The 23,636-nt window shown below is 55.8% G+C and overlaps 1 pseudogene; it reads right to left on the reverse strand.

The window, feature by feature from the left end:
- LOC101028197 (uncharacterized) overlaps positions 1-22,870 on the reverse strand; it is a 362,056-nt pseudogene extending 339,186 nt beyond the window's left edge.
- Positions 22,871-23,636: the final 766 nt, after the last annotated feature.

Below are 23,636 nucleotides of genomic sequence, written 5' to 3' on the forward strand. Positions count from 1 at the left end.
GCCCTGAAAGCAGAGGTGGCAGGGGGTGGGCAGCATGAGGGAGGAGCCCAGCCTCTGCCTTGTACAAAAGCGGGGTGGGGCAGTGCTGTCCTCTAAAATGGAGAATGCTGGGAGAGGAGGAGGCAGGGCTGGGACCGCAAAAGGCCTGGGGCTAAAGACAGGAACAGACCGTTCGAAAAAGAAGATATACAAATGGCCAAGAAGCATACGGAAAACGCTCAGCATCACTAACGATCAGGGAGATGCGACCCAAACCTCACTCCCGCAGAACAGCCATAACCAACACATCCAGCAGAAGAAGGTGGCATGGATGCGGGGATCAGGGAACACTTCTACCCCGCGGAGGGAAATGTCAACTGGTACAGCACTGGGAGACAGCGTGGAGCTTCCTTAAAGAACTACGAGTGGATCCGCCCTTTAATCCAACAATCCTACCAGGCGTCTACCCAGAGGAAAAGAAGTCACGGTACAAAAGAGATGCCTGCACGCGCTGTTTATATCAGCACAATTCGCCATTACAAAAACATGAAAGCAGCCCAAATGCCCATCGAATCAATGATAAACATAAAGAAAATGTGATCTACACACACGCACACACACATGCACACACACACACATGCACACACGCACACACATGCATATACACACGCGCGCACACGTACACACATGCACACACAAACACGCATACACATACACACACATACACATACCTGCACACACACAAACACATGCACACACACATACACACGTGCACACACACACACACACATACACACACACCATGGAATACTATTCAGCCATAAAAAGGAAGAAAATGATGGCATTCATAGCAACGTGGATGGAACTGGAGACTGTTGTTCTAATCGAACTAACTCAGAAACGGAAAACCAGACGTCGTATGTTCTCACCCATAGGTGGGAGCTAAGCTAGGAGGATGCAAAGGCGCAAGAATGACCCACTGGCCTCTGGGGACTCAGGGGCGGTGGGGGATGAAAGCATACACAATGGGTAGAGTGTCCGCTGCTTGGGTGATGGGGGCACCAAAACCTCAGAAATCACCGCTGAAAAGTTTATTCAGACAACCAACTCCACCTACTCCCCAGAAACCCATTGGAATCAAAATATTAAACAACTAAAAAAATTTTTTTTCTCATACTTTAAAGGATTTATACTTTTTTATTATACACGTGACTGAACACAACTAAAAATTTTTAAAAGGCCAGGTGGTGGCTCACGCTTGTAATCCCAGCACTTTGGGAGGCCGAGGCGGGCGGATCACGAGGTCAAGAGAGCGAGACCATCCTGGCCAACATGGTGAAACCCCGCCTCTACTAAAATACAAAAATTAGCCGGGCATGTTGGCAGACACCTGTAGTCCCAACTACTCCGGAGGCTGAGACAGGAGAATCGCTTGAACCCAGGAGGCAGAGGTTGCAATGAGCCAAGATCACGCCACTGCACTCCAGCTTGGTGACAGAGTGAGACTCCATCTCAGAGAAAAAAAAAAAAAAAGAAAAACAAAGAAGAATGAAGCCTCGAGGAACTCCCAGCAGCAAAGTCCCCGCAGAGGATGAGCCCAGGAAGCAAGAGGGTCTGAACTCAGCGTGGACAGACGAGCCTGATGGGCTGAGAGAGAAGAGTAGGTGAAATGGCAGGACAGGGGGACGGGCTGGGTCAGGCCGAGCAGTGAGCGGGGACCGGGCTGGAGAGGAGCCGGACACACGCCTTCTTTGACGAAGTCTTCCTGTGTCCTGGCAGCGCTGACCCCCGGCTATCCAGCACCCACCAACCAGCCTTCCCATCTCGCAGGCCGGGGCCCTCGGACCGGGGTGATTCCCAGCATGGATGCTTGCACCTGGTGTGGACTGAGCAGTGATGCCCCAGCTGTCCATAACAGTCCCTTTGCAGTGTGGCCAGGCAGAGTCTACTTCCCTGCCCTTTGAATCAGGGCTGGCCTCCAAACCAAACGATGTCTTAGACACGAGGGTTCACCAGTTCCAGGTGGGGCCTCAGCAAGCCTTGCTCACTTCTGGTTCTGTCTGGGGACCCAGGCACGGACGTGTGAGCGAGCCTGAGCGAGCCTGCTGGAGAAGGAAGAGCCAGGAGAGGCAGGCTCAGTCAAGGCCAGCAGCCTCTGGCCCGCCTGCCAGCGGACCACAGAGGCCCCAGCAAGCCCAGCTGGGACCAGCCAGCCATGGCCCAGCCCCACAGAAGGGCCCAGATGATCCCTAGACTCAAGGGCAAGAATGTCAACGCTGGCTTCAAGCTGCCGTGTTCCGGGGCGTGTTCGTGACATGGCAGTCCCTAACCGATACACCCTTCCCCCAGGGGCATGAGGACGATCCTCAGCTTCATCCTGCTTCCCAGGATTCGCTAGAACCCAACAGAGCCGTGCGGCTAAATCCATTCTGGTTGGGCTTGTAATTGAGTTACTGGGTGAGATCTTCAGTTTTATTTTCTCTTTTCAATCAGAAATCTCAGAAGCTGTTTTGAAGGTCCCTGCAGAGTTCTCAGAAGCGTCCTCTCCCGGGTTTCTCTGGAGAGCCCGTCTTATTTGTTGGAGAGTGTGTTCTCCTGCAGCTTTTCAAACGCTCCATTCTCCTCGGACGGCAGCCGGGGCACTTCATCGCCTGAGAAGTGGTGACGTGATTGACATGGCCGTCCATATTCCTTCATGACTCTGAATCTGCATCTGTGTGAGGCTGGCGATACTTATCTGAATTCCAAGCACAAACAAATGAAACTTATTTACAATAACTGGGAAAATTCCACACTGGAGGTAAAATTAAAAATGGCTTTGCTGCTACAGATGCAGAAATGAGTCCAAGCAAGACCATCGGGAACTGACCCAAAAACTGGCCGGTCCCAAGAATTCTGTCGCCTGAATGGCTGGTGGGGGCAAGGCAGGACGGTGGACGATGGAGGCCTAGGCCACCCACCCTGTGCTGCCTCCACTCTCCAAGACCCCCCGCAGCCCCGAGAACAGGAAGGTGGAGTGAGAAGGCGGGAGCACAGCTGGTCACCAGAGCCCCTTTCCACACTTGGTCACTTGCAGCGCTGGCATCCTTCCTGTGCAACGTGAGGGGCAGCTGTGGTGCCACATGGCACGGGAGAGGCTCCACGGAGCCCAGGCGGCACGACCTAACACAGCACGTCCACGCCAGCCGGATCCCAAGACCTCCATCTTGCAGTCCAGTGTCCTTTGCAGGCAATACCAGCAAGGCTGGGGACCAGCCCCTGCCATTTTCATCCTAACTGATCTGTTGCGATGGCCAGGCCAGTCATGTTCAGGAGAAAGTGGGGCGGTGAGAGTAACCAGGAAACCCCAGCATCATCTACAAAACCAGTGGAGCCATCAGCCAGGACCCTCAGCCGCACGCTGCACACGCCACTCAGCCGGGCGAGGCCCCAACACAGAGCAGCAGGCTGGCCGGAAAGCTTCCGACCACAAGCCTCAGACCAGGTGGCACCAGGTGGAGCCAGGGTCCCCCTTGGAGGCAGGGGAAAGGCTGGGAGAGTAGAGATGAAGGGGCCCCAGGGGGAAGCGGGCAGAGCTACTTCACGGGAGGATGGAACATTTGAGTAGGGTCTTTTTTCTTTTTAGAGATGGGCTCTCGCCCAGGCTGGAGTGCAGTTACACAATCATAGCTCACTGCAACCTTGAACTCCTAGGCTCAAGCAGTCCTCCCACCTCAGCCTCGTGAGTAGCTGGGACACCAGGGGCATGCCACCATGCCTGGCTCTTTTCAAAAACGTTTTTGTAAAGAAGGGGTCTCACTATATTGCCCAGGCTGGTCTTGAACTCTTGAGCTCAACCCACCCACCCACCTCAGCCTCCCAAAGTTCTGGGATTGCAGTCGTGAGCCACCTTACTCGGCCTGAGTTGGGTCTTGAGGCATGAATAGGAGTTTCCAGGTGGGGTGCGGTTGCTGGAGGTGGACCACGCAGCCCCAGCTCTGGAGCTCACAGTAATGTTCAGAAACAAATGGTTTTGAGCCTTACGGGAGCCAGGCCCGAGGCTGGGCATTTTCTCCCGTGTTTTCTAATGCTCTTGGCAACTGATCTTACTCTCCCTGAGGGACCTCAGGGTAAGGAGACATTCAGGGCCTCATCCTGCCACTAAGATCAAAAACATCCTGAGGGCAGGCTTGGCTTCAGATCCTCCTTCTGCCACTGCAGGAGCTGAACACGGACCTTGCTGCAGCCAGGAAAATAATCAGAGTTGACCAAGCACTGACCACCCTCCCCCAGGTCAGGAAGGACCCACGCGCCTATTTCTCTTTGACCTGTGGAACGACGGCCCACCCACTCCACTTCACTGCTGCCTGCTTCCCCAAGAACGAACCGCAGCCTGCAGGCGTCCCCACCCTGAAGCACGGCCCTCCCCGCAAAGGGTCCAAGGTCCTGAGCTTGGACCGGGGCAGTGTGTAGTGAGACCCCGTCCTGAGCTTGGACAGATCTTTCAGGGAACAGCAACGCTCAAGGGTGAGGAACTTAAGGTACTGCCTCGGACGGGGCATTCGCGAGGGGGCTGCCGTGACACAGGACCGCACACGCTGACAGCCACACACAACGGCACGGACCCCCTCGAGCTGCGGGAGGCTGCCGCTCGAGTTGGGGCGTGGACTGCTGCAGGTGGGCTCCTTCTGGGGGCTCTGTGTGAGAATCCGCCCCAGGCCTCTCCTGGCTTCGGGTGCTCCCCTGAGTACTGGGAGCCTGTGGCCGACGCGCCCCAGCCACGTGGTGTCTTCCTCTGTCTGTCCACGTCACCCTCCTGTTTGTGCCTCTGTGTCCGGATTTACCTTTCAGATGAGGACATCAGTTCTATTGGATTAGGGTCCTCCATATCCTCGTTCTGACTTGTCCCCTCTGAAAAGACCCTGTCTCTAGATAAGGTCACATTCGGAAGTCCCGGGAGTTAGGACGTCAGCACGGCTTTTTGGGATTCAGCCGGAACAGGTAGTCTCTTCCCTCCCAGTCACCTGCCTGCTGCCTGCCCAGGCTCCTGGAGCGTCCCAGGGAGAGGTGGGGGCCGCACCAGAAATGCACGTCGAGGAGCTGGGACCCCCCTGGAAGTGGCTCTGGAGAACAGCAGTGAAGAGGGGCCACACGTACCCCAACACTCTCCACGCACCCCGACACCCCCCCATGCACCCCGACGCCCCCCACGTACCCCGACGCCCCCCACGCACCCCGACACCGCCACGTGAGTTTGGCCTGCATCGTCCCACCACGGGGGGGTGGGGGGTCTGTCCTTCCAGGTCTCAGCCAAGCCTGGGCACGCTGGGAAGGATTGTCAGTTCAAGGGTGGACACCGGCGTTTGATGTGGAGATTTGGCAGCGAGAACGGATATGCCTCAGCACGAGGTTTATATAAAATGACAGCTTCTGGAAAATGAAGCCCTCAGATTAAAAAGGAAGAAGAAAAGGGAAGAGGAGGAAGAGGGCAGCAGGGAAGGTGCCCCCCATCCCCCATGCATTCCCTGGAGGGCACTGCAGGGGCCGTGGGCGACCGGGAAAGAAATGCCCCATTTGGAGGTGCCCAGTATGCCTTAGCTTTGCCCCAACACCGCCTCCCCCTCCCCATTCAGGTCAGATCCCCCTCCCAGGCCACACGCTCCTTCCTGTGCCCGAGGTAAGAAGCCCAGGGGAGGAGGCCCTGGCAGGGGAGAGACAAGCACCAAGGCGGCATGTGGTCAGAGACAAGCAATTATTTGGAAACTTGCGCATTACCGCCGTTTTAAAGGGGTGGGGGCTAGATGGAGGCAAAGACTCCAGAATCCTTCCCAGGAAGCCCACAAAAGCCAAGACGATCGCACACAACTGCCCTTTTGTTTCAGAGGCACATGGATATTCCTGCAGAGCTGGAAACTCACTCTTCACACAAAGAAGCTTCCAAAAACTGCAACTTACTTGTTGCCGAGTTTGGGACTGTTATTTCCTTCCCAGCCCCCTTGGGTTGCTGTGTTTTGTTTTGTTTTGTTTTGTTTTGTTTTTTTATGACCCGAAATGGAAATGGCCTTCCCCGTGAGTCTCCCGGGCTGGGATGAGGTCTCGGGAAGTCCGCCTCCCAGGACACCCCACCTGGAGCTCCTCCAGGAAAGGAGGCTTTGGAAAGTCCAGGAGACCAGTGAAGTTCATTCTGGTGCCTGGCAGCGAAAGTGGAGCAGGGGGCCGGACCTCTTCCCCTGCCTTCTCCCTGGACGCCCAGTGTTCAGATGGCCCCTTTCTCACCAGAATGGAAAGGACTCAGGGACATCAGCTCAGCCCTGGGGGGAGAGTTCTCACCTCCACAAGGCCTGGGGGCACAATGGCAAGCACAGCCCGTGTGGACCCCACCCCAAATCTCAAAGAAATCTTCAAAGAACCCAAAGAAGGGGCTTCAAGACTGTAGCCAACTTGTCAGAATTCACCAAACATCCAACCTCTCAGGAGTGCAAAGAGGCCTGAGCGAAGTTTCCCAGCCCTCGGAGGGACAAGCCGTTCCTGTGTCTGCTGGGGCCCCTGGGAGCAGGGAACTCTCACTGTCCCTTCCTCGCAAGCCTGCTTACTGTTCCAGAAACGAGCCCAGAAGGAGAGCCAGGACAGGGGATAAAGGCTCCCACAAGAGGGGAGATCCCAGAGAGGCCCCCTGAACCCGGCAGTCCCGCAGTCCCAGGGGTTGGCACCCGTTGCCATGTGTCCCCTGTGGCACAGGTATTACCTGGGCCAAGGTTTTAGAAGTCACTGCTGCAATAAGCCCACCTGCCTTGGGGGCTTCGTCTCAAAACTCAGGGTGTTGTCACAGCCACGCTGCCACTCCCAAGGTGGTCCCGGCAGGCCCCAGTCAAGGCCATTGTCTGTTTCAGACTGGGCACTGCAGGATGGGACCCGGGAGGTCCTGGCGCACCCCAAATGTTCTCCACGACGGCAGCATCCCAGGGCCACCTGCTCCCCTGCCCCTTCTCCCTGCCCAGCGGGAGCCTGGCACACCCTCCACCCCCCACCCCTGCTCCCATGGCCCCCTGCACTCCTGACCTGGCAGACCCCAAACCACAGACTGCTTAATGACAGCAACCACAGAGAGAGAGAAGCATGTGTGCTCGGAGGTAGGGGTCAGGGAAGGCAGTCCCCACTGGGCTGTTGCCACTCTCGGGGACAGAGGTGCGTGGCAGCTGCTCCAGGGAGGGGCGCAAGTGCAGGGGAAACCCCTGAGACAGGAGATGTGTGTCCACAGCCCACTCTTGGCAGGCAGATGCCCCCAGGAGACCCCACATCCCACCAAGACAGACACCACCTGCCCTTCCCTGGCAGCTCCTGATCCTTCCTCCTGCCGCTGGCTCTTTTTTCGTAAACTAAGTCTCCTGTTTCTGGAGGGTATGTCATGTGTGCGCGCCTATACATGCGTCCCGAGTTTTTATTCCAATCCTTAAATGAGGTCTTTGCTGAGAATTTACAATTCCCCTGTGGCCTCAATCTTGCAAAGATTGCTTTTTTAACGCTGTGAGGCCTTAATTCTAATAAGCCTCCTCCTTATTACAGAACCAGGTCACACAGCCTTGACACCACCAGAAAATCTCTCATCGGCCACTGGAGGGTGGGCACGGGGAGAGGGGCTGCCAGAGGAAGGGGCAGAGAGCCGGGAACGCCGGGGAGGAATCCTTTCTTAATTCAATGAAATTCTAAAATAATCTAATTTCTGAGAACCAGAGTGGCCTGCTCACTTTGGATAACTTCGTGAGGCGGTTTACGGCTCCTACAAACGATCATTTTCTTTTTTGTGTCTCGATCTGAAGATGACAAGAGGAGCCGGGGAGCGCCAGAACCCGACGGGCACCCCGGGCACCGGTTCAGGCCCCAGCCTCGGGCAGTCGGTCATCTGCGGCGACCCAGCGTCTGTTCTCCCTGCTCCCAGGGCCAGGGGAGGAAATTGAGGGAGGATGGCACCAGCAGGCTCCAGGACAGAAACTCTAACCTGTGGGCACCTGCTGGGGCAGGAGGCACTCGGATCAAAGGGTTTGGGCACCTGGGAATCCATCAGTCCAAGTCGCCCTCCCCGCTCTTCCTGAGGTAGCTGTGTTTAGGTTCAAGGGGATGCAGAGGAAGCACACAGTTGAGGAAAAGGAACCTGCCTCCGTCTGACTCGTCAGGACAGAGCAACAGTCCCTCCCGCCTTGATTAACTGCCTACTACGTGCCAGGGAGGGGAGAGGCCGTCTCCTGATCGCCCTTCTCGGCCAGAAGTAGAAGGATCTCGGAGCGAACAGCTGCGATGGTGCCTGAATGTTCTTTAAAACCCCTGGAAGCGTTCAAGACTGAGGGGGTGAGTTCAAAAACAAGGTCCTTCTGCTAGAAGGTTCTGCATAAGGAGCTGTGGAAATGACACCCTGCAGGGCAGTGGGGACAGACAAGAGGCGGAAGACGCAGCCCCGACCCCCTGCGGGCACCCAGGCCACAGCAAGGAAAGAGAAGGAAACGCCTTGCCGCCGCCACCAGCCAGCCCCGTCCAGGCCCTGCCTCCCACACACTGACTCCAGAAGCCATCCACTCAAGGCCACCCGGGCCTAACGCTGACTGTGCAGCCCGGCCCCTGTGCAGGGAGGATTCCGGCCACGCAGACCCAGCGCCTTCAGGCTCTCGTTCCTGTCCCTGGATCTGCGGGACCCAGCAGCACCCTTCCTCAGGAGCAGTGGGAGCAGGGCCAACTTTTAAAATGCAGAATTGTAAATCAATGTGGCATCTGTCACCATCAGGCACCTTACAAATCAGAGGCCATTTCTAAAACTTGGCTGCCAGAGAGGGCCACATCCAGGCTAAGGTTCTGACGTCCAGGGGCCGGGGGTGAAAACAGCTGTGAGGCCTTCCAGGGCCCCCTGAACATGCCAGGAAGCACCCATCCAGCGCCTCCCCAGCCCGGCGCGCCCCAGAGGCTACTCTCAGCGGCCTCCACTGGGAACTTCTGAGCTATCACGCATGGTGCCTCTTATCCTCCCTCCCCTGTGGGTGCCACAGAGGGCCAGAGGTTTGCATTTACTGGGTCCCCAAAAAGGAGACCAGACTGGACCAGGGTTGGCACCAATGCTGACCAAGACAGCCCTGAGGACAGCTGCTGATCCCACCCCCTGGATGACGCTCCCCATCCCACCCTTGGAGTAACAGGAGGAATGACCCCCACCCCACCTGGAGGGCCATCGGTATTGAGAAAAAGGAGCCACCTTCCAAGGCTGACCATGATGGAGCCACCGAGGCGCAAGGTCAAGCTGGCCAAAAAGAACCTGGCGCACCGACACGCAGCTTCCTGGAGCAGACTCGGATCCCCAGCCCGGACCCCGATCCCCCGACTGAGCCCCACAGTGCCCCAGCAAAGAACATGCTCGGTCAGCAGCTGCTCCCGGCACACCCACTTTGTGCCAGGCACTGGCTTACGCACTGAGAAAACCAGGTGATGATGAGACCGTGCACCAGGTCCACGCGCTTCAGAATTAAATCACACTGACAGTCCTGCCATCTTTCTTTTCCACCACAATGGACTGTGGCTTCCACATCCGTGGAAAGCAGCTGCTTGAAACCCACTGTGTGTGTGTGAATAGTCCGTTCCCTCTTTACTGCTTTGAACCAATCTCCTGCTGCAGGGAGCGTGTCAGCAGTGGGGACACCTGTGGGAGGTGGCGTGCCAGCCGCGCAGAGGGAAGGACGGACCTGGCGCCTCGCTCAAAGCCGGCCGCCAAGTCACGAGGGGCTCCTGTGCATTCCAAAAACCCTCCTAGAGGAAGAGCAAGGTGGCAGCCCTTGGCCCGTGGCAGCAGATTCTTGGATTCTGCAAAACGTAATTGTGAAGCCCAATCTGGCAGCGGAGAAATATGCAGCACATTCAAGGGCTAAATATAAATAATATCGATTCGTCTGCCATCTTGAATTATCCATTTCACTTCTGCTTTCCATTAGCATCGATAATCGCAAGTGGACTCCCCTGTGGACGGGGTACATCACGCTCCAAAGGACGCAGCCGGCCCCGGGGTCACACATCTGGAGGAGCCTCGGGATATCTTCCCAAAATATCTGGCATCTTCTAGAGCAATTCAGAACCTTCCTGATTCTTTTTCCTCCCTCCAAGCCCAGGGAAGAGGGGTGGCTCGAAGAGACATTTGAGACCCCCCTTTCAGAGGCAGCTGACTCTGGTACTGGGGAACAGTTGCACACGCTCCAAGGTTCACTTCCAGGGAAGGAGAGGAGGAAGCTCCTGGGGCTGATGACAGCCCAGCTAAACCCACGGGGCAGAACCAGGGCCCACTTCCTCTCCAGGCCAGAAGCCACAGTGGCTTTCCTGCAGATCAGCGGGGTCCTTGTCCCTCTGACAGCCCTCTGCCCCCAGGCCTTGGGCTCTCTGATCAGCAGGCAGAGAGCATGCCCAGCACCAGCCAGGAGTGGGCCAGGGACTCTGGCACACCCTTCCACGCCACCTCAGTGGAGCCTCTAGAGACAGAAATAACCAGGGCACAGAAACCCACCAGGCCACCGATCGTGGGCCCGGCCAGGCCACAGAGCTAATGAGGCGCAAAGGCCCCTGCCCCCCAGCCAGCTGTCAGAATTCAACAAACGTCGACTAAGAACAGACTGTGAGCAGACAGCCTCGCTAGGTGGTCTTGGGAGGCGTGGATCAGCGGCGGTCCCTGCCCACGAAGCACTTACAGCCCAGTACAGGAGACAGAGCTGCAGACACCCACCAGGATCTGTGATTTTTTGCTCTTCCTTCTCAGTGCTGATTCCAGCTCCAAAAAAGTGCTACGGAAGAAAGCAGGTGCTGCCCTCAGGCCCAGAGGGAGGCTTCTCATGTCCTCTGCCTGTCGACATCAGTACCTCCCACTGGCTCACCGCCTTAGATACACCCAGGGATAACCTATGACCTCGCTATGTCCCGTGTCGATAGAAGGATCTAGAACCTTCCTTCTGGCCTTAACCATCTACTTAATGAGCCACACCACTCCTAGGATTCTGCAAGAGAAATGCCGGGGCCACCCCTGGCCTCGGCCTCCCTCCAGCTGGCCACATGTAAGAAAGAACTTCACGAGGGGGACCCCCTTGGCTGCCACCTACATTCACCCCAGACGCTTCCTGGAGAAGGCACCTGCCCTCACACTGCGAGCTCAGGAATCTGCCAAAAAGACGACGCAGGAGCCTGAGATCACCTCCTGTCTGGCTGCGGTGGACGAGCAAGACTGGCCAAACTGAGGGATCTGGTCTTGACAGCCCCACTGAGCTCCAGGGACTCCGGTTTGCACTGGGAATGAGAGGGGGCTGGCCGGTAAGATGGCAAGAGACACAGTCCTCCCACGGGCTTGTGGAGGGGCTCTGTGCCCGCCCCACCCGGGGCAGAAAGAGGGGGCGCAAGGGAAAACAAGAGCCCGGCCAAGAATAAGCCTCTGCTGTCGCCTGTGTGTGGCCTTGAGGCCCAGCACCAGGGCAGGGGGCAGTTCGCCCCGCCTGACAGGAGGAAGGGATGCCCCAGTGAGGTGGGGAAACAGAGGCAGAGGTTGAAACCACTTTGGACAAGAAGGGCCGTGGAAGGTCCTCACCTGTCACTACAGCTTGACACTTGGGAGGGACCGCCTGATCTCAGCCCCTGCATCCACAGCCACCTACTAAGTGCCTCCCATGGGCAGGGTTGGCTCCTGCCTTCCCAGGAGAAAGGGAGGACAGTCTCACCCTGGGGCCAGCAGGGAGCAGACACCCCCAAAAGCCACCAGCGGCTTTAAGCCGGGTTGTAAGCACCCCCAAAGTGAAATGACCTGCCACTCTGTCCATCCCATGGGAGAGAAACCATCAGACCCTGGGCAGGGGGCATTTAGGGCAAACAGCTGGCCCAAAGAGCACAGACCATCCTCTTTGCAGCTAATTTTTGGGCTGCATGGGCCCTGGGACTCCGCATGGATCCACGGCAGGTAGGAGGATGGAACCCCACTCTCTGAAGGGCAGGGAGGAGCCCAGCCAGAAGGAACCTTAGTTCCTTTATTCCTCCTTGACCCACCCGCTTCCCACCGCCCCTCACTAGCAATTCTCCCCAAAATCCCCTGCTGAAATCTGCCCTCCAAGAGCATCACCCAGGCACAAGCCACAGGAGCAGGAGGCGCTGCCTGCTGGAGGCTGGCCAACAGGTGCAGGGGCCTCAGCTGCCGCTGCCTTTACACACATGGCCAGTACAAAAGAGCACTGGAGAGGAAGCTGGTGGCAATGCAGAGACAACCATACACACACACACATGTGCACACACACACACGCTCATGCATATGCACACACATACATGCACACAGACACATGCACACCTGCTCATGCAATGCACACATGCACATGCACACATGCTCATGCAATGCACACATGCATGCATGTGCACAGACATGCACACACATGCACATGCATACACACATGCACACACACGCATGCATACACCCATGCACACACATGCACACACACATGCACATATGTTCATGCATATGCACACACATGCACGGGCATACACACTCATGCAATGCACACACACATACATGCATGCACACACGCTCATGCATAGGCACACACACAAGCATGTATGCCTGCACACATGCACACATGCATGCACGCACAAACTCATACACATGCACACACATGCATGCACACACAGACATGCACACACGCTAATGCGCATGCAGACATGCATGCATGCACACACGTGCACACACATACATGCGTGCACATGCACACACATGCATGCATGCCCGCACACACACACACTCCCGCACATGCACACATACATGCACACATGCACACACATGCACACGTGCACACACCCTCCTCGTTGTTAAGGACCTTAACTTAGAACCATATATTCTCTGTTCTCCTGGCTATAATTATTTTAGCGTGGGAGACAAATTCTGTCTTTAGCATCTCAGAAGTGCAACGTTGAAAAATCACATCCCATGGTCCTGGAAGATCCCTGCCTTCTCCAGCTCTTTTCCTCCATACCGGAGCACAAACAGGCCTTCTAAGGGGTGAAGCTCGGAGGCTTTCATTTCTCCTCCGAGCAGCTCCACGTAGAGCAACAGAGACTCGAGGACCATGCAAGTAACCATGGCAACTCCAGGAAGTTAAAAAAAATAAGTTTGTTGAGTTGTTGAGTTATTTGGTGCTTAGGTGGGTTGGACCCTTGCCTTCCTCTTCGAGATGACAAGGCCTCTGAGCGGTGCTTTTCATGAGCATTGTGGATACCGTGCAGAAGGCAGTCCCTGCCCCCGACATCTCATGACCTTGGAAGGGGGAAGCAAGCGTCTCATGTCAGTCCCACAGAGTCCCAGTCAGGTCTGTCCTCAGATCAGGTTGCTCCCTGTAGGATGACCTGGAACCAGTGTGGCCCCTCCCCAACCTTCCACCCACCCACAGAAGTGCTCCATTCCTCCCAGACCCAGGAGACCTGACGTTTACAGGAACTCATACAGTGCCTGCCCACTCCACAATACAGACCCCCCAGGATCCCAAATATTCATCCTAAGACACCCACAGGGGCAAGTTCCCACGCACACATCTCTTAAGTCAGGGAGAGGATCAGGCTAACTCTGGGAGTGTCCCGATATGCCGGCCAACATGCGTGTGTGCGTGTAGAGGAGACCAGTACAACCATCCACACACAACACGACCCCGCCACCCACACTCCGAAATTCCCAGGGCCCCTCGAAGGGCCCAGCTGGCCTCAGTGGAGGCAAATGGGAGCCGCTGTCCTGGGGCTAGCCCTTCTCTATACCAGCAACAGCAGCAGGTGTTCCATGCCAAGGGTCGTCCTCATGCATACCAGTGGGGCGTGCATGCGCTCACACAGGCACAAAAGCATGCACGCCACCATCCGTGCCGTGACTGTGAAGCCACCACAGCAGGCCGTGTCCTGCGGTTCCCAAGGGCAGGATGCCTTGACCGCCCACTGAGCACCTCCCGCAGAACAATAGTGGAGCACCAGCCCCCCAACAAGAGTTTGTTGCAGGTGGGTGCCAGGAAAGCTAAGGAGCACTTGGGGCCAGCGTACCGCTTGGGCCATGGCTGCAGAGGCAAAGGGCTGGGCTACCTGGCTGCGGAAGAAGTAATCTTTATTCTTAAAGGGAGAAAAATCCTAAATGGCTCTCACAGCCTCTCGGCGCACGTAATTGTAGTATCCAAGTTAATGAAAGGCCTGGCACATGGGCAAACACCGGCCCTGCACCTCACGTGCAGCAGCTCCTAGAAATCAGACCACAGCGGGCAGGGACTGGGGGCGGGGGCAGGAAATAAAGAGCGTTTCCAGGAATGGCAAGTCTCCCACGCGGGATCATATCATCAATTAGCCAGTGGGAGGGCCGAGGAGCACTGGCATCTCATTTCCACAAAGACAAAGTTTCCTTGAGGAAATTGCCAGAGTCTTCAAGGTACTGAAATAACACAGAGAACAAATGAGGAAGGACGGCAGGGCTTGGCTGATGCTCAGAAGCCCAGCTCCTGGCGGCTTTGCAGAGGTACGTGTGGGTTTAAAGACACAAGAGGAGCCTGTGATGCCCAAGAGGCAAGCACCGACACCCACCCACACACGACACACAAGTGCTCGCACATGCGCTGCACACATATGCTCATGCATGCCCACAGGTACGTGTGAGTGCACATACACATGCAGAAATACACTTGTGCGTGTGCACGTGCATGCATGCACGCACACATACAGGATGCACATGCATGCCTGTGTGCATACTCTACACACTCATATGCTTACATGTGCACATGCACGCACCTGTGTGCACAAGAAGACACAGGCACATGCACACACACTCTGCTTGCAAGTGGGGGTCCACCGTCCTGACTCCCAAACATTTAGGATTGAAGCTCTTGCAGATGCCAGATGCCATGGAGACAAAACGCCCTCTAAACACATTACCCAGAATTTTCCCTTCATTCCCTACAGCACATGCCCCATTTGTGAGGAGACCCCCAGGGTCTTCAGGCTCTGACTCTGATGGAGCTCAGAGTATGTCAAACCCTTGAACAGTCCATTCTGGAACCTTCAAATCCACACCCAAGGGGGCTCCCGCCTCGAAGGCCCGGGGAAGCAGTCTAGCTCAGCCGTCTAAGTGGAGGTGACTGATTTATTCTGACCATCCTGACTCTTAACGACACTGCTCTCCTCCAACCGTGCACGGCTTTAATTGTCCATCAAGCAGGGCAGGGAGGAACCGTAAATCTTTCCTCCCGCTGCTCTGAGCTCAGCCTGCTTGACCTCCAATTGCCAGCCCCTCGCCTGCACGCCGCCTAGAAAAGTCCGCTGGCTCTGAAGGTGAAGGAGGGGCGTGACGAAGGGGAACGCAGGCGAGGCAGAGGCTCAGAGGCTCGGGGTCAGGAGGGGAACGGAGAGAGCCAGGCGGGCGGCAGGAGAAAGCAAGCAGCCGGCCACCATGCTCCAGCTGCTCCACCCCTGGGCCGCTGCGGAGGAATGAATGCCTCAGCCGGACTGCAGCGGGACCCTGATAAAGTGAGCCGGCCCTCAGGGAGTCTTGTCATTCCCTTGCCAGGCTATAAAACATCACAGCCCCAAAAGGAGTCCCCTGTGGGGGATACTGGTTCTCCATCCAGGCGTGCAATTGGGCCCCAGCTAGTGGCCCAGGAACCCCTCTCAGGGCAGGTGACTCTGCAAGGCAGGGACAAGCCAGGGGCCACAGAGCCCCAGCCGTGGCCCAGAGAACGGAGCTGGTCTAGGAGGTTTAGCCACAAGCTACAAAGCATGCCCCCTCCCCCTGCAGCAGACTTAATATTTTCTGTAATTTTCGTATATATTAATGCATTTCAAAGTGGCGAACATTATAGTTATGATTATTACCTAAAGACTTCCTTTATAGCCCTCATTTTCTAATGCTCATTACTTCCTGAAAAATTATCCTTGGGGCCTGAAATTTCCCCCGTCTGGTCTTGTGAGTTTTCTTCTTAGGTTTTGAGCAAAGCATATCCAGGAGGAGGAGAAATGACTTCTCCCAAAGTCAGTCTCCGTGGTGACGTCTGCCAAGGAAAGAATCCCATGGGAAGGGGGCAGCCTGTGTCTTTAGCATGTAGATACTGATACTGTTGTCAGTGACCTGGCCCGAGGTGTGCCTGTCTGCTCTGGAGAGACGGCTCTATTTTTAAGGTCTAAGAGGCGGGGAGACACCATACGACATTCATCTTGCATATGCTGAAGCATGAATGAGTCGGGACAGTGAATGCTGCTTATCGTCATGCTGCCAAAGCACACACAGGCAGACGATCTGCAGAAAGGCCCCTGTCCGTGGCCTGGGGACGCTGGCAGAATTAAAAGCATGCAGATTCTAGGTGTAGCTTCAACTGTCCTAGGATGAGATCTGCCGGTGAGAGAGAAAAACGTGCCTGCTGGAAGACGGCCCCTAATCTCCCATAGAGTTGCCCCAGACACCATCACGAGCCTTTAATAGCTAGGAAAAGGGAAGCTGGCTCCCCCATCAAACACAGGCCATCATCCACCTGCTCTCCCTCCCACCCTTTGGCCATCAGCTAAAGGTTCCCAACTGTCAAGATATCAAACAGACTTCTGGACGATAAAGCTCGACACAGCGTTAGCTGTCTGGGAGTGTTGATTATAACGTTACGCCACTGACAACAGTAATTCTCACCTTAAATTTCTTCTCTTTTCTGCTAAGATTCCAAAATACTTGAATAACGTAGCCTTGGATAGCACCCCTGTGAGGTACACAGTCAACCACAATGGGTCTCCTCCCCAGCAGCTGGGAGTGCCCGACCAGGAAGGCGGATGCACCCCATCCTCTGTCCCAGGCCTATGAGGAGCCTGTGGTCCCTTGGGTCTCCGGTTCCACCTCACCTGTCCCTGCCGTGGGCCCCCAGCTGTGCCTGATGGCGTCACGTGGCTGATAGAGAGTCACCATTCCAGACAGACAGCACACCCTTTCTTTCTTTCTAACGGGCTTTGCAAAGCTGTGCTTTGGTTTCTCATAAGTTGAAACCTGAAATCTAAAAACACCTCCACCTGGAAGGCAGGGGTGGGCTGGAATCGCTCAGCCTGCCGGGTAAGTGATGTGGCAGCGAACTACAGGCTGAGAGGAGCCAGGAAGGGCTGTGGAAGGGAGGCCACGATCCTTCTTCCTTTCCTGTCCCTCATGAGAAATCCAGCTGGCACGGTCTGGAGCCTCACCTCTGATCGTCCAATGCCACTCCCTTTGTAAAAGCAAGAGGACCTGCTGCAATCCCCCTCTCTCCTTGTGATACTCTTTTTTCTTTTTCTTTCTTTTTTTTTTTTTTTTTTTTTTTTTTGTTTTGAGACGGAGTCTTGCTCTGTTGCCCAGACTGGAATGCAGTGGTGTGATCTTGCCTCACTGTAACCTAGACCTCCCGGTTCAAGTGATTCTCCTGCCTCAGCCTCCCAAGTGGCAGGATTACAGGCGTGCACCATCATGCCCGGCTAATTTTTTGTGCTTTTAGTAGAAATGGGGTTTCACCATGTTGGCCAGACTGGTCTTGAACTCCTGACCACAAGTGATCTGCCCTCCTCGGCCTCCCAAAGTGCTGGGATTACAGGCGTGAGCCACCGTGCCCATTCTCCTGGTGGTACTCTTGACACCCCGCTGGCAGTGGAGGCACAGCGAGAGGGCAGCGGGCCCATCAAGGGGACACAGCAAGAGCCCGGTGACCCCCTGGATGGCCTGATCAGGGTAACATCTGAGTTCGCACCCCACAGACAGGGCCTCCACTTCCTTCTGCCTGGCCGGAGGGTGCTCCTGAGGACATTGGCTGCCGGGGGCCCCACCAGGGAGCCCTTCCAGGTTGCCCGAAGGAGTGAGGGTCTCCTCAGGACCCCACCCTCTCCACAGAGACATGCCAAGAGTTGTTTCCATCCTGGCACCTGCAAGTTGATCAGAAACTCTTTTAAAGCAGCATCATATTGTAGCCACAGGAAACAGAGTCCATTCCTTAACCCTGACCACCCTAGCGACATGCTCGTTCCTCCACCCGGTGGATAGCCCCTGAGGGAGTCCCACTCAGCAGCACTGCTGCACGCCAGCAGCTTTGCAGAGATCACCTAGTCCACACAGCCGTCCCTGCCTCTCAGCTGGGTAAACTGAGGTTCCAGAGCCTACCCTGGGTAACAAGGCTGGGAAGGGTACATGCCTCCCTAGCGGTATGCTGCAGGCACACTGCCATCATCAGAAGTCAGCTCTGGCCTCGGGCTGTCCCTGCACAGAGCCCTCCCACCAGCCAGCAGGTGCAGGTTGAATCCACTCACCACACCCACAGGTTGTGTGGCCAGTCCTGATGGGCTGTGAGGTCTCGTGAAAGGTAAGGTTTGTACTGCCTTGTACAGAAGTCACTTCCATTTCAATGTGTGTGTAACTGTGTAGGCCCTGGGGGCAAAGGGTGATTCTTATAAGAATCAGCTGGTGGGAGTGGGGAGCTGCCAAGATGGACAACCTCAGAGCCTCCAATGAATAAGGAAACTAGCAGGGCGGAGACTCGGCCAGGCCTCCAGGGGAAGGGCAGGTGTCCAGAGCAAGTCAGCAGTCTTCCCAGAGCCCATCAGGAGCCTGTGCACGGACCCAGCTTAAGGCATATTCTGGGTTTCCTTTTTTTGCTTCGATCTCAAGGTGACAGGTAACGTCAGGACATAATGGTGTGTGTGGCTCTCTCATGTGATACATTAAAAAGTCATCCTCATACCTTGCTGCTGAAAACAAAAAGCTAAAAAGCCCTTCTTGCCATTGCTTTTTAAAAAGTGGGGTGGGGAAAAAGAGGTTATCAGCAGGTGCTTGATTCTAAGGTGCCCAGAAGTTTTTAGGAACAGACACTGCAGCTTCAACCAGCCCCCAGCCCTCAAAACCTCAAAAAAAAAAAAAAAAAAAAAAAAGTTTGGAGCCGGGCGCGGTGGCTCCAGCCTGTAATCCCAGCACTTTGGGAGGCCGAGGCGGGTGGATCACGAGGTCAAGAGATCGAGACCATCCCGGTCAACATGGTGAAACCCCGTCTCTACTAAAAATACAAAAAATTAGCTGGGCATGGTGGCGCGTGCCTGTAATCCCAGCTACTCAGGAGGCTGAGGCAGGAGAATTGCCTGAACCCAGGAGGCGGAGGTTGCAGTGAGCCGAAATCGCGCCATTGCACTCCAGCCTGGGTAACAAGAGCGAAACTCCGTCTCAAAAAAAAAAAAAAAAAAGAGTTTGGAGCTCTGAAAATTTAGCGAGAAATGATTTCTAAGGGCACCAGTATGTTTGTATTTCTTTAAATCCTTCTCCAATGTGTGGACCTTTCTAATACAAGGAAACTCTATGTCCTCTGGCCTCAAAAGAGGTTCCTACTTTTCCGTGAAAAATCTCATTGCTGAGAACAGCCTGCTTCTCCATGTTCTCATGATCTTTGCCTAAAAGAAAACAATCCCAGCCGGGCATGGTGGCTCATGCCTGTAATCCCAGCACTTTGGGAGGCCGAAGTGCATGGATCACGTGGTCAGGAGTTCGAGACCAGTCTGGCCAGCGTGGTGAAACCCTATCACTACTAAAAATACAAAATTAGCCAGGTGTGGTGACTCACGCCTGTAATCCCAGCTACTCGGGAAGCTGAGGCAGGAGAATCACTTGAACCCAGAAGTCGGAGGTTGCAGTGAGCTGAGATCACGCCATTGCACTCCAGCCTCAGTGACAGAGCAAGACTCTATCTCAAAAAAAGAAAAAATGATCCAGAGATATGAACCTGGCCCAGGAATCGATATCTGTTTGGTGTCCAAGGATGTGAACTGCAGGATGCAGGGGCAGGAGAAGCACCCGGACTCCGGAAGCGTCTCCTACAGGAAGTACCATTCCTGCCATCCTCATCCCTGGGTCTCACCTGGTGTCACAGACAAGGAGGCGTGGGTGAGAAGGACTGCGGTCCGTGGCGTGTGCCAGCTGCGCACAGGCAGAACTCTGAGTGTGCCCTCGGCTTTCGTGATGCTCTGCCTCCACGATGTATTGGTGGCCCTGAAGGAAAGAGTCTGATCTGGACGTCTGGGTTACCTTTTGTTTGTTAGTTTTGACGGAGGGAGGATTTTCAAGCAGGAGAAGACAGAGAAATAAAGGCACACAGGATTCTCCTCTCTGTTCCAAAAGATCTCCAGGCCCCCAGACAAGGACTTGAAACTGTTCAGGGTCTGGCTGATGGCAGTTCTCTATGCTCAGGCAGTTTCCTCGCCTGCAAATGGGATTATTTTCTTAAAGGGCTAAAATAGACATACCCGGCCACCTTCCTCGCCAGCTGGTTTCCCCTCACAGCCCAGCACTCCGGAAAGGGTGGGCTCACTTCCCCATGGGAGCAGCAGCCAGCCCAGCGGAGGCCTGTGCACACGGAGCCGATGGCCAGCAGTGGGTTCAGGAGGGAGGTGGCCAGGTCCAGTGCGGTGGCTTCACCTAGGCCCCTGTTCTTCTAGAATCTTAGGAGACAGCTCTCAGCACAGCCATAAGCAAGTAAACTCCTGCTAAAAATATGTATATTCTCGGTCTTTCTTTTTTCTGCTGGGAATATGTTCTGAGCACAAATAATTAAACCTTAGAAGAATACTTGCAATATCAACTGCTTGGCTCTTGGTGGTAAGAAGAAACCACAGAGGCCGAGGACCCACAACTCAAGCTGACGCGGGCAAATTACCACCCACCTCTCCGGTGGCATCCGTGGGGCCTGGCCCCAACCTCCGCAGAAGGAGTGGGGACTGGATCCAAGGGAAGGCTGATTTTCACTTCTCCACAGCCTCCCCGGGCCACAGCTTGCTCTACCCACAAGAGGGGCACTCCCCGCAGAGGAGACACCCCATCCCTTGTCCTTCTGCCACCTCTCCTCCGACTGCAGAGCCCTTGATGTCACAGTCTTGTCAATGTTTCCAGTGCAGACAGTTGGCAGGGGCGGCAGCAGTGAGGAGGGAGACGACGTGCAACGAGACCACCTCTAGCTGCGGGTCTGTCAAAACCTAGAGGCCAGGAAGAAACCAGAAGGACGCCCAGCCACAACAGTCAAGGCCCCCACGTGTCTTACCGGTAAGGGCCAGGACCAGAGGCCTGATGACGCCGAGCTCCCTGCACCCGAGAGCTGCCCTTTGCTTTGGGAGAAAACACGCTCATCCCCTTAGCACTTGTAATTTTGGTACGAGTCCTCTCACACAGGGGAGCCCATCCCTAGGCCCCTAAATTTAAAAGATAATTGGTGGTCCCTTCCCAGCCCAAGAGGATGACTCCCCTCGCGCCCAAGCAAAAAGTCTCCAGAACAGCTCCTTCCACGTAGACCCTGGCCACGCTTTTCCAAAACGCAACTGACGGACTGTGAGCTTGCCCCGAGCTACAAATAAAGTCACAGACTTGATGCTGTTTCTGATTGCGGTCTCCTTCTAAGGCGTGTTTGGGTGTCAGTTTATGTGTTGGAGAAACTGTGAGAGCAAACTAATTTACTAAGTGCATTGCACTTCAAAACGTCTATTTTATACATCAGATCAGTCTGCGTCATGTGGTATTTCTTGAAGGGAGGTGACTCATCTGTCTGCGGGTCCCCAACCCGGAACAGGCCCCACTGTGTACACAGTCATGCCCGACATGCAACTGATAACCCAGAGCCATCCTCAGTGCTCATGGGCTGTGCACGAAGGAAGCCACGCACCGAGCAGCCACGCCACTCACAGAGCACAGGAGGCAAAAAAAAAAAAAGAGTCGGGGAGAGGAAGAGCCAGACGGACAGGGAGAGAGAGAGATAGGCCCAGAATGTTCTAGAGGACAGCCTACTTCAGAGAGGCAGCAGAAAGTAAGATGTTGAGGCGGCCTGAATGTTTCATGAGCCTGAGAAAATACCTCGCTGCTTTAGAAAAGAACGTGGCGAGAGGCTGCAGTTTACCAAAGGGAGGAGGCGCAGATGGGGCGTTCACAGGGGGTGTCGGTGCTAGGAGCAGCGGCCTGTGGCAGGGGTCCGGGGGAGGGCACTTTCGGGCACTCTCCCCAGGAAAAGGGTCCCTGCTAAAGGTGGAAGGGTGGGTTTCAAGATGGTTTTTTCCCCTTCACTTGTTTAAAAATAAAAAATTCCTCACCAAATGTCAGCTGCGTGTCAGGTTCCATTTGTCTTTATAACGGTGTATCAGGCAGGAGCGTGGAAATAAATCAACACAGGGAGACAACGACCAGAACTTGCAGGCTCTGGGCTGGGCCGGGCCGGGCTGGAGGAGGGAAGCCCCACCCTGCAAGGGCTGAGAAATAAGTTACAATTTTGCATTCAGCACTGGGGCTGTGGCCCACGGAGCTGCTGTCCTGTCTTTACTGCCCTGCTCCCCACCGCCACTGCTCTGACACTTCTGGGCGGGACAGGAGCGTGACTTGTGCACTCCTTCCTTCCAGATTGCACAGGCATCACCACGGGTCAGACATGCTCTGCATATATGGGGAGGGGGCAGATAACCGAGCAGGGCCCCTGCCCTCGGCAGCAAGGCCCCTTCAACTGCCACACAGCAGCGTGAAGTTGCCTTAGGCCAGGGCTGAATGTGGCTGGGTGAGAGGTGTCAAAGAAGGCTGCAGGGGAGAGGCAGCAGGGCTGAACCAGCCAGGGAAGACGGCATTTTCTCTGGCCACTACCGCGATTAGTGCATCCCCGGACGCCAAAGGGCCTGATAATCTCTCCATTTCACCGATGCGCCATCAGCCACACTCCAAGTTGAGGAAGTGACAGGCACAGGACAGAAGGCCCACTCTGGAATGGCACCCAGGAGGCCTCCTGGCTGTAATTACCTCTTCCCAGGCCCTGTGCTTTGCTGGCTCTGGAATGAGCCTCAGGAGCCCTCCCCAAGTCGTCAGCAGCCTGACGGCGGGTGCCCGCAGCGCCTCCAGCGGCCCCGGGACCATGTCAGAGGAGGGAGGGCGATGAGGGCAGGCGGTGGAGCCCCCAGCCCCGTCCTCGGTGCTGGCGCCCGCTGTGCACCCGCTGAGCCACTCAGAGGCAGCGGCAACCCATGCTGCCACCTTCCCTCCAGCCCAGCCTCTGGTTCCTGCGGAAGGGCAGTGAATACTCCCAGCCCCGCTGTGGCTCCCGACCTAGGTCCCTGGGTACGGAGCATTTGCAGCAAAGGCCCCATCCGAGAAAGGGGCTGAGCCTCGGGACTTTCCTAGACTCCTGGCTCCTCCTGGCAACCCGAGGCGACCTGAGATCCCTGGCGTGGGCAAGGGTCTCTCTGGACCCCAGGCCCCTAAGGAAAGATGGATCAAAGCCATCATCCAGATTCCCTTTTGTTTGGGGTGTGCGGGGGGGGGGGGGCCGCAGCTGATAGAAATGGCCATCTCAAGCCAGAAAACCCTCAGCCGTGCAAGCGCAAACAGCCCAGAACCAGTGGCAACCCCCACCGCACGCACGCAGCTACCTCGCCAGGCCCAGGCCGTCTCGGCTGGAGTGCAGGTGCGCCCCTTCAACAGTGCTTTTGCTCCTTAACCCCTTCGGGAGTCCCCACGTCACCCACTCTGTCGCCCTCCTGGGGACAGTCTTGCCCTCCCAGAAGCTGTCAGCCAGGAAATGAAGAGTTAAGCATGGGTTCCAGGAGTGTGCGCTTGAGCGCGGCGCCCCCGCAGGAAGACCTCCGGCCCCTGGGGAGGGGCGCGGGTGGCAGCCTCGGTCCTG

Source organism: Saimiri boliviensis, chromosome 17, assembly GCF_048565385.1.
Source record: "Saimiri boliviensis isolate mSaiBol1 chromosome 17, mSaiBol1.pri, whole genome shotgun sequence".
Classification (NCBI taxonomy): Eukaryota; Metazoa; Chordata; class Mammalia; order Primates; family Cebidae; genus Saimiri; species Saimiri boliviensis.